Raw genomic sequence first — 12,169 nt, 5'->3', positions numbered from 1 at the left:
GTCACAGGCCAGGTGCTACTGTCAATATTGCAATGGCTGAAGTAAGGTAAAATATAAAAGAAATTTCATGACAGTAGAAGCAGTGGAACCAGAAAATGAATCGAATTCATTTATAATTAATCTTTTTATGGATCAGGGGATTTATTCAGAGTTTCTTAAAAAGGAGTTAACATTCAATTAGCAACAAACTCTAATCTGTGTCAGCAATAAGACACTCTTTAGCAATTTATTTTAGTGCAAAAGGTCACTGCACAGAAAATACAATAATTGAATATCTAAGAGAGAAATAAATATTGAGGCAAAATTAGGATTTTTAGTAGAATTATGGATATTAGACTTGATTCTAAGCTTTAATCAAAGCACTAGATTATTTACTTTGGTGAGTAAGCTTATAATCAGGAACAATGAAGTTACTTTTTGAGAACATTAAAGCTAACATAGTTTTGCAAATTTGTAGCAATGATTTAAGTATAGTTGTTTGGAGCTATTGTACAAAGATAATGATAAACCCTGGATATGGTTTCCTAAACCCACGCGTGAGACAAGATCACTACCAAACATGAAGCGAGGCCTGGCCTCAAATGCTGGGAAATCTTTGAGAGGCCATTATTCAGAAGTTCATCACTTCAGAGTATCCTTCACCTTGACTGCATTGCATTTATTCTCAGACCCCTACACATCAGAATTTCTCTTGGGTAGTCAAGGAGAGCAGCAGGTAGTAGAAAACTCCCAAAGATGTCTATGAATCAGCACTTCAATGGAGACAAAACTACCTTTTCAAATTGAATCTCAGCCTAAGCCATACATCACATACAAACTCAAAATGGATTGCAAATTTAAATAAAGTTTAAAACTATAGAACTGCTAGAAAAAAGTAAAAATAGTTATGATCTAAAGCTAAGTAGTGTTTCTAAACTTGACTAAAAGCACAATTCAGAAAAGAAAATATTAATAACTTAAATTTCCTTAAAATTAGAAAATTTTCTTCTGTGAAACACTATGTTAAGAGAATGAAACCACAAGCTACAAAAGGAAAGAAAACAATTAGAAACCAAACCATATATATTTATCAAAGAACTACTGTCTACAGAATATTAAAACTCTCAAAACTCAGTAGTGAAAAAATAACAACCAAACAAAATCTAATCTATGTAATTAGAAATGCTAAAATACATGAAGAGACACTTTACTAAAGAGGATATATACAGAGGGTAAATAAGTATAAGTAAGTATATAAAAAGATGTTGAACCTCATTAAAAATTATGAAAATGCATTTTAAAACCACAATGATTGGTTTTCTCCAACATGGAGAAACCCATCTCTACTAAAAATACAAAATTAACCAGGCGTGGTGGTGTGTGCCTGTAATCCCAGCTACTCAGGAGGCTAGGGCAGGAGAATTGCTTGAACCCGGGAGGCAGAGGTTGCAGTGAGCCAAGATCATGCCATTGCACTCCAGCCTGGGCAACAAGAGCGAAACTCCATCTCAAAACAAAAACAAAAACAAAAACAAACAGAGATTCTAATATTCCCCATCAGAATGGCTACAATCAAAACTAGTGAAAATAACAAATGTTGTTAAGGATGTGAAGAAACTGGATCACAGAAATGTTACTGGTGAGAATGTAAAATGGCACAACCACTCTGGAAAGATTTTGGTGGTTTCTTATAAAAAAAAAAAAATGCAAATACCCTACAATCTAGCATTTACACTCTTGAACATTCCTCACAGAGAAATGAAAAGTTCTGTTCAAATACCTGTGCATGAAAGTTCATAGTAGCCTTATTTGTAATAGTCGAAAGTGGAAACAAACAACTCAGATGTTCTTCAGCAGGTGAATGATTACAGAATATTTGGTATATATACCATGGAATACTACTTAGCAATAAAAGGAAATAAACCACTGATACACACTGAAGCCTGGATCAATCTTCGGAGAATTATTCTGAGTTAAAAACAATCCAATCCCCGAATGCCACTTACTCTGTAATTCCATTAATATAACATTTTTTAAATGATATAATATTAGAAATGAGAATAGATGAGTGGTTTTCAGGGTTTAAGGTGGGGGTTGAAATTGGAATGTGGTAAGCTTGACTATAAAAAAAGCAACATGCAAGATACGTGTGGTGCTAGAACTGCTCTTTCTCTTGACTGTATAGATATAAATATTCTGGTTATGATATTGCACTATAGTTTTGCAAGATGTTATCACTGGGGAAATTGGACAAAGAGTACATGGAATCTCACTTTTTAAATTGTACCACTGCATAGCAATCTAAAATTACATTAATTTGTTTTAAACTACCTTAAAATAATATTAATACATGTGTTTTTAAGTGTAACAGATACTATGGGCAGAAACATTACAAATGAGTAATACCAAGATTCTCTTAGCTGAAAATACTATAAATCTCTACTAAAAAGTATGTCTCTTGACCAGGCATGGTGGCTCACGCCTGTAATCCCAGCACTTACGAGGTCAGGAGATTGAGACCATCCTGGCTAACATGATGAAACCCCATCTCTATTAAAAAAAATACAAAAGAAATAGCTGGGCGTGGTGGTGGGCGCCTGTAGTCCCAGCTACTTGGGAGGCTGAGGCAGGAGAATGACATGAACCCAGGAGGCAGAGCTTGTGGTGAGCCAAGATTGCGCCACTGCACTCCAGCCTGCGTGACAGAGTGAGACTCCTTCTCAAAAAAAAAAAAAAAAAGTGTCTCTCAGATATATAAATAGGTCACCACATATGTATTTGTTCTCTCTCCATCTGGGTATATACTTCACCATCTCACCCCCAACTTGGTCTGACCATGGCAAAATGTGGAGGCTATCAGCCTTCTATATTTCTTACCCATATTCCAATATTGTCATGTTACTTCTTGATATGGTTTGGATTTGTGGTCCCACACAAATCTCATGTAAAATTGTAATCCCCAGATTTGGAGGAGGAACCTGGTAGGAAGTGATTGGATCATGGGGGTGGATTTCCCCCTTGTTCTCATCATAGTGAATTCTCACAAGATCTGCTTGTTTAAAAGTGCGTAGGACCTCCAGCTTTGCTCTCTTCCTCCTGCTCTGGCCATGTGAGACATGCCTGCTTCCCCTTCCACCATGATTGAAAGTTTCCTGAGGCCTCCCCAGACATCCTTCCTGTATAGCCTGCAGAACTGTGAGCCAATTAAACCTCTTTTCTTTATAAATTTCCTTCTTTCCTGTATTTCTTTATAGCAGTGCAAGAACAGACTAATACACCTAATACACCTCTTGAACCACATCCAGAAGAAACTTCATCTGGTAAACTGACACAGAGTAAAGAATTAGTGCCTAAACTTTAAGTATAAAGGAGAAATGTTGCATAAGAATCCAGGTATAGAGGAGGGTGGAGCAAGATGTTAGAATAGAAAACTCTATCAATTGTACACCCCACAAGGACACAAATTTAAATAAATGTACACACATACACACACAAACACCTTCATGAGAACAAAAAATCAGGTGATCCCTCATAGTACCTGGTGTTAACTTTGTGTCACTTAAAGTGGCACTAAAGAGGTACAAAAAAGTCTTAAATCACCATCACCATCCCTCCCCCATCCCCCAGCAGCTGCAAAACAAAGCTTCTCTGGGTTTGGGGGAAAGGAGAATGCAGCAATGATGAGGCATTGAACTCAGTGCAAGGAGGGAGCCTTTAAACCAGCCTTAGCCAGTGGGGAATCATTGATCCTAGCAGTCAGCACTTGAGTTCCCTTAAACCCTGTCATGGAGGGCTACAGTGCTCTGTGTCTCTAAGTAAACTTGAAAGGCAGTCTAGATCATAAGGACTACAACTGCTTCCCCTTCATCTTCCACTATGATTGCAAATTTCCTGAGGCCTTTCAGAAGCAGAAGCCATTATGTTTCCTGTACAGCCTGCAAAAGCATGAGCCAATTAAACCTCTCTTCTTTATAAATCACCCAATCTCAGGTACTTTTTTATAGCCCTGTGAAAACGGGCTAATACATCACACAATGGGAGAAAATATTTGCTAACTACCCATCTAACAAGGGATTAATAACCAGAATATATAAGAAGCTCAAACACTCAATAGGAAAAAATATAATAATCCACTGAATAAACATTTGAATACATATTTCTCCATAGAAGACATACGAATGGCAAACAGGCATATGAAAAGATGTTCAGCATCACTGATCTTTAGAGAAATGCAAATCAAAACGACAATGCGCTATCATCTCATCCCAATTAAAATGCCTTAGACACAATAGACGGGCAATAACAAATGCTACCGAGGATGTGGAGAAACAGAACCCTTGAACGATGTTGGTGGGAATGTGAATTAGCACAACTATTATGGAAAACAGTTTGGAGGTTCCTCAGAAACCTCAAAATAGAGCTACTTTATGATCCAGCAATCCCACTGCTAGGCATATACCCAAAAGAAAGGAAATCAGAATATCAAAGAGCTATCTAAACTTCCATGTTTATTGCAGTACTACTCACAATACCCAAGATTTAGAAATAATCTAACGGTCCATCGACAGATCAATTAACAAAGAAAATGTGGTACATACACACAATGGCGTATTTTTCAGCCATAAAAAAGTAATGAGATACTATCAACTGCAATAGCCTGGATGAACTGGAGATTATTATGTTAACTGAAATAATCCAGGCACTGAAAGACAAATATTGTGTGTTCTCACTTATTTGTGGAATCTAAACATCAAAACAATTGAATGCATGGCAATAGAGTAGAAAGATGTTACCAAAGGCTGAGAAGGGCAGTGTGAGCATGGGGTGGGAGGGTATGAAGGATGGTTAATGGGTACAAAAAGAAATTTACATTGAATGAATAAGACCTACTATTTGATAGCACAACAGGGTGACTACAGTCAATAATAATTGAATGTTTTGTAATAAAAAAGATAAATGCTTGAGTGAATGGATACCTCATTCTCCATGATGTGATTATTTCATATTGTATTCTTGTATTAAAACATCACATGTATTCCATAAATATATACATGTACTATGTACCCACAAAAATTTAAAAAAAATCAGGTATAACACAAGAAACCCAAGGATAAGTAATACAAATAGAGATATGAATATGTCCCTTGAGTGTCTTCAATAATCAAGGCAGATCATAGCCTCTCTAGTTTATCTCTCTCTGTAAGTTTGCCTTGTTTGTCTCTCTGAAGTCAGGCACTATTGATGTTTTTTCTTCTGCATACATTGCCATCACACAGGTTCAAAATTTACTTAACTGAATAGTTTAGACAAGAACTCAAGAACATAGACTCTTCCATCCCAATGCCAAATTCCCAGAGGAAAGAAAGCTCATGTTGTTTATCCAAGGTCCATTACCTTCCCTTTATCTAATTGCCTGTGAGTCATTTGGGAGGACAAACATAAATATTAAGGACTCACGCCTAGAGTCCAGTGGTATTTTACCTTCTGAAATAGATAATGAACAACATGAACAAATTTATAAGCAGTAGATTCTAGGCATGAATGTGGCAGATAACTTTAGATGAGCCCTTTCATTATATCTCACAAACACCACTGCTTGAATAGCCTATACACAGAGTGGGGATAGCCTCATCTATCTGTTATACAGATGTCAAACGTCTCTATATTAGTATTAGAAGATAGGAGTAGTTTATCAGCTCTTGTTAGCACCTCTTTCATATTCCCTCAACATTCAATGTTCCAGTACTTAACCACACAACTCTACTGCAGTTTCTGCTTAGAGGCTTTTTTTCACCCATGTATGAGTTAACACCCTAAGAAAGTTAAGGCTCTTAGGGAGCAGCCCTCAGCAATAACAAATGGTAAGGGGAGAGTAAATACTCATCCAGCTTACTGCCGGGAAAGAAGGGGGATAAATTTGAGGCATGCTTTATCCTGGATTACAAAGATCCCCAGAAGAAGTGGGACTCAGTTACCAACAGCACTAACCTTCTTTTTTTTTTTTTTTCTTCCTCTCCTTCTTGGCTCATTCTCCCAGTGGCACTTCCTGTAATAAACTACCAAAAACTATCTGCCTTCAAATTTCCATCTAAGTGTTTTCTTCTTTGGGAATGCAATGTGAGACTTGCCAAATAGCCTGTCTTCAGGGCCGGCATAATGGAAGGGAACAGGAGGGGTCAGTACTTGACAAAGGAAAGAGAGATAAGCCAGAGCCATAAGAAAGCTTTATGCACTGAAGACAATGACTTCATCAAAATGCAATACATCAATGTAGCAAAATTACACTGTACTCCATGAATATATACAAATAAAGATAAATAAAGTGCACCCAGCTAAGCTGGGGCACAGAAAGTAAATATGGCTCAAACACTGGACAAAGATCTGATCTGTGCAGAGCAGGATAAAATAATTGTTGGAGAAGGCTGAGGCAAAGTCCTCAGACAGACAATGAAGCAAGCTTAGTAAAAGACTAGTTGAGAAAGACCTTCCCTTGGAATTTTATCAGACTGGAACACAAAGACAGCAAGGTCCCCTGCTGGCTACCTGGAGACATAGGATTCCCCACCTGTGGTTAAGTGACTTGAGCCATATTAGAGAACATTCTCAGCTGAGATCCAGGAGAGTGAATTAATCTATCATATAATCTTAGTTCAAACCCATCTAAGTATGAAGATTCAGCTTTACTCACAAGTTAGATCACCGGCTAATATTTTGCTTTAGGTTAATGAGGCTCTTCTTAGAAGATGAAAGAAATAGCTCCTTGTAGATATAATTTTGAAATAAGGCCCTCAGCTTAAAAGCTCTATAAGCAATATTTTAAGACTTCAAAATGGAGATTTACTCAGAAACCTGTTACATGATAAGCAAAAGTATAAGATTCAACAATTTCATTTCAGTGATAATCTGTTAACACAGGAAGAAAAAGGTATAAATTTCACTTAACTAATTCTATAATGTAGAGACCAAGACTCCTCAAGTGATAGCTGATGAGAAAATCCCAGTTCCAATATCCTTAACAAGTTGATTGAATTGAAAAGTTTTGCGTAACACTTTATATGCTAAGCATCTTTTGAAACTGTTGACGAAAAGAGTCAAACTCTGTAAAATATTCGAAGAGATTTATTCTGAGCCAAATATGAGTGACCATGGCCTGTAACACAGCCCTCAGGAGGTCCTGAGAACATGTTCCCATGGTTTTGTATATTTTAGGGAGGCATGAGACATCAATCAAATACATTTAAGAAATACACTGGGCTGGGTGTGGTGGCTCACGCCTGTAATCCCAGCACTATGGGAGGCCAAAGTGGGCAGATCACAAGGTCAGGAGATCGCGCCACTGCACTCCAGTCTGGCAACAGAGCAAGACTCTGTCTAAAAAATAAAAAAATAGAAAAATACATTGGTTTGGTTCAGAAAGACGAGACAACTCAAAGCAGGGGCTTCCAGGTTATAGGTAAATTTAAACATTTTCTGGTTGACAATTGGTTGAGTTTATCTGAAGACCTGGGATTAATGGAAAGAAGTGTTCAGGTTAAGATAAAGGATTGTGGGCAGCAAGTTTTATTGTGCAGAGGAATCTCTCAGATAGCAAAGTTCAGAGAAAGAGCAGGTTGCAAAATATTTCTTATTGGACCTAAAAGGGTGCCTGGCTCTTAGATGATTATCTTCTGGATTGGAAAGAAAGGAAGGAAAACAAAGGGGGAAGCGGATTCTTTATAGATTGTGGATTTTTCCCACAAGAGACTGTGCAGGGCAATTGCAAAGTATGGCAAGGAAATATATTTTGGGGTTAAATATTTTTTCTGTCTCATAATTTTATGCCAGAGTCAGATTGAAAGGTAAGTCACAATACATAAGGTCAAATAAAACCCATCTGATGAGAATTTGTGGTTTATAGGGCATGGCTCCCTAGACCTCTTAGGTGGGAATTTGGGCCAGATAAAAAATCAGAGCTTATTCCTCAAAACAGAGCAAAAAGAATATTAATCACTGATGATAACAGATATGCTTAAATCTTATGATGAAAGGAGTCAAGCTCTGTAAAATATTTGAAGAGATTTATTCTGAGCCAAATTTGAGTACCATGGCCTGTGACACAGCCCCTCAGGAGCTTCTGAGAACATGTGCCCAAGGTGGTCAGGGTGCAGCTTGGTTTTTTATATTTTAAGGATTCATGAGACATCAATCAAATACATTTAAGAAATACATTGGTTTGGTTCAGAAAGGCAGGACAACTCAAAGCAGGGACTTCCAGGCTATAGGTAAATTTAAACATTTTCTGGTTGACAATTGGTTGAGTTTGTCTAAAGACCTGGTATCATTAGAAAGGAAATGTTCAGGTTAAGATAAAAGATTGTGGACACCAAGATTCTTTTGAAGTCTTATAGTGGCTGCCCTTGGAGACAACAGATGACAAATGTTTCCTTTTCAAGTCCTTAAAAGGTGCTAGACTTTTAGTTAATTTCTCCAGGATTGGGAGGGCCTGGAAGAAAAAGATCTAGCTATGTTAATAAAGATTCTTTACAGATGCAGGTTTTCCCCTACAAAGATATGGTTTTGCAGGGCCATTTCACGATATGGCAGAGAAACATGTTTTTGAGTAAAATATTTTTATTTTCTTCCTTGTCTCGTAATGTTATTCCAGAGTCAGATTGGAAAGTAAGTCACGATATATAGGGTTAGGTAAAACCCATCTGATGAGAATTTACGGTTTGTAGGGCATGACTCCCCAGACCCCTTAGATAGGAATTTGGGAAAGAGAAGAAAAAAAAAATCAGAGCTTAGTCCTCAAATCTGTGGAAATTCTACAGCTATTTCCACTTGGAAGTTGCAGGATTTCCTTTATTACTAAACTTAGAAAAATTCTAATGGAATGTGTAGTTAAAATTAACCTGGAAACACAGGTAAAAATAGCAAACTATATTCTTTCTTTGATGTACCCTTTACTGTTCTATGAACTTGGCAATGATGGATTAACTACAAAAATAAAACATCAAAGGAACATAGACAAAATAAACACATCTTTATATAGCAGAGACAAAATAGAAAGCTAGAGTGGTTAATGGAATTGAAGTAACCTACTCCAAAGCAGGCAGTGGGAGGTACAGCTTCACTTCTTATGGGGTAAGAAAAGCTAGAGGTTTTCTGTGTGAAATGCAGAAATAAACTTGGCTTCACTTCTTAAATCCAGGAGCTATAATTCATTAAAGTAGGGTGAAAAATTGTAGACAACTTCTGCCTGAGGCTACAACTTATATGGAGATGCCATGCAATGTAAGCCTGAGGATACTGATGTAGCCTCAGGACAAGACTGCCTGAGGCTCACAAACCAATTCTGTATATCCTTCACATCCCTGCCAGAGAGGAGTCCTATGACTTCCTTTTGAGAGCTACTTCTCAACTGTGGACCCTACAATATTCATGGAAGTTAGCCTCATAACTGTTTTTTAGGAAGGAATTACATAAGAATGTAAAAGAAAAAACAATGCAAGTCAATTATATATACATATATATATATGTATATATATGTGTGTAGATATATGTATACACACACTATATATACATTTATTTTATATATATTATATATATATAGAAAGGGATGCCTAGGTTATAATGATAGGAGTGTAGAGAGCAAAGTTTTATCATGCCAATGAAGCCTCTAGGTAGCAGGCTTCAGAGAGAATAGATTGTGTGTGTGTGTGTGTGTGTGTGTGTGTGTATACATTTTAGCAGACTAAAGCTCCATGTTGATGTTAATGTTGGTCAACTTTTTCTGAATTCCAAAAGGGAGGAGGGTATAATGAAGCATGTCTGACCCTCCCTTCCCATCATGGCCTGAACTAGTTTTTCAGGTTAACTTTGGAATGCCCTTGGCCAAGAGAAGGGGTTTATTCAGATGGTTGAGAGGTGTTATAATTTTATTTTTACTTTACATTCTCCCCCTTCCGGCCAAGATTTGCCAGAGGCAACATCAAGAGGCATCCAATTTTTATTTTGTCCCATAGCATTGCCAGGGTAGTGTGGCTGCCTGCCCGGGATCCCACCCTGGAATGGGATTCTCTGTGGCTGAGGAACATAGAGTCAAAGGACTTCTGCAAATTAAATGTTCTTGGCCAGATAGGAATGGATATGAACAGGCATTCATTACCCCTTAATTTTCTTTTAAGTAAAAAGCCAAGAAATAAAAATCCAAAGGTGAGATTACAAAAGTTACTTTTTAACTTCTGTGCATTGAGCTACTGTAATCTTGATTTTAGTTACAGATTTGTAGCAGTTAGCTATACAAAACATAAGCACTGTTCCGAAAAAAATATTTCTTTAAATATATATCTATCTGTACAACTCATAACTGGAAATATTATATCCAGGAGGTTTTCTCATGAGGTATCTTTATCCTTTCAGTAATTATTTTCTTTCTATTTTATGGAAAGCAGGAAATTCTTTATGGTTGGGGCGGATGAAAAGCTGCCACATAATAGCTCAGAAGGCAAAGTCCCTTGTTTTACCAGCTGTGTAGGCATCTGTGTACTCATCCTTGATTTGAAGGGTTTGAACTAAGTCTGTCCCTCAAAACTGGCCCATACAATCTCATGTACCCACCTCTTTCATGATAGTCTATGGGCCTAGAGGGAAGGTGCTGGTATATTCTTAATAGCAGGGCATTTATAGTGAAAACCAGATCAGGCCCAGTGGCATGCCACATGAGAGAGATTTGCATCTCTAGTTTTCAGAATATCATGATACTGGTTTCCTTGGAATTAAAAAAAAAGGAGAGACAAATAACATTAATATTTTGAAAATCGAAAGAGTATTTGTGTGTAAGAACAGAAAAAGGAAACTATTCAATCAGGCTGTCAACTAAAAATATAAAGAAAAATTATAATCTGGTACTCTTTAGAGGGTTACTATAGCCAAGAAGTAATTCATGATTCAGCCTGCACTCCAAAACAAAAATCAGGACTGAAATTTAGTAACAAGTGTTACACTTTTCTTTTGAAACAATTTCTCTTAATAGCCCTTCTTTTCTATTAAAGAGAAATAACAGTAAGACCAATTTGTATGCAAAGTAAGTTTTAGGCTTATTATACTTGGCCTGAATATTTGCATAAACTACAGCAAGAATTGATTGGCCATATAGGTTCCTTTTAAGTTGGCTTTGCTGGAACTTTACCTAAAAATACGTTATTCTAATCAAAGCCTTAGAAAAGTAAACCGTGTCTCCAATTGTCATTTAAAAAAAAAAAACTCTTATGAAACTTATGCGAATAACTATATTGTCATAAATATCAGAATACTCACAAACAGATTCTGAATTTTGGAGAACTCAGTGAGAGATAAATTTGCTCACAGAAATATATTTTATTCAATTGCTCTAAAGTATAAATAATTCAGATGAAAAAATTTACCTGACTCTTCTTTAATTAGTGTAGCAGCTTCCAAACAGGATGCCATTTGTCAATCTTGGAACTGTTGTCCACAAGCCAAACAACTCTTGTTAAATGAGAGCTGTCTATCAGGCACTGTAGAATCTAGCAGCTCTTCATATAGTAAAAATCAGTCCTAGAGGAAAAAGAGGTTCCTTGCTTGTGAGTACTCTCTTCCTTGCATTCCCCAGGTAGTAAGATCCTACATAAAAAGGATTTGGGTCCCCAGCAAGGGGTTGGGCCAAGGGATTCAGGACCTTTTCTAAGTCTCTATCTTAGTTTGTCTCAACATTGCACCAGGCAATGTGAGCTTTCTCATCATAACCTTTGCCTTTTGTTAAATTTTCCAATCTGGGGCAAATGGTGTCTTAAGACCTTTGCTTTGGCCACCTCAGCTTTTATCTTATCGTGTCTTAATAACCATTCAAATATTTTCATCACTCCATTTGCCTTTCCCAAATTTTAGAATTACCCTCAACGTTTTATTTAAGCATCTGCAAGACATATGAGGGATAGCAAATTAGATAAGGCTACTCAAACAGTTGTATGATTCTGTGGAAGTAATGTTACCCAGAGTGCCCATGTAAAAGGCACCCCCTTAACCCCCAAATTTCCAATGACCTGAACAATAGGCATATTCAGTGGGAGAATATCCCACACATGATAAAGCCAGTTCCATATGGCTTGCATATGAAGCATATCGACTGCCTCATCTGTAGTACACCACTTGGCATTTTATAGGGAGAGTTGAATAGTCCCCTTCTCAG

The 12,169-nt window shown here is 37.1% G+C and overlaps 1 long non-coding RNA gene across 2 annotated transcripts in view; it reads right to left on the bottom strand.

The window, feature by feature from the left end:
• Positions 1–12,169, bottom strand: part of LOC105499045 (uncharacterized) — a 353,694-nt gene that overhangs the window by 180,932 nt on the left and 160,593 nt on the right. Inside the window, exon 4 of one of the 2 annotated variants that reach the window (XR_011618200.1) lies at positions 11,385–11,538. The exons of the other annotated variant lie outside the window; for it this stretch is intronic. This is a non-coding gene — a long non-coding RNA (uncharacterized lncRNA). The remainder of the gene's footprint in view (positions 1–11,384; positions 11,539–12,169) is intronic. 2 annotated transcript variants of the gene reach the window in all.

This window comes from Macaca nemestrina, chromosome X, assembly GCF_043159975.1.
Source record: "Macaca nemestrina isolate mMacNem1 chromosome X, mMacNem.hap1, whole genome shotgun sequence".
Lineage (NCBI taxonomy): Eukaryota > Metazoa > Chordata > Mammalia > Primates > Cercopithecidae > Macaca > Macaca nemestrina.
Note: the sequence above shows the minus strand (reverse complement) of the source record. Positions and strands in the feature narration are given on the sequence as shown.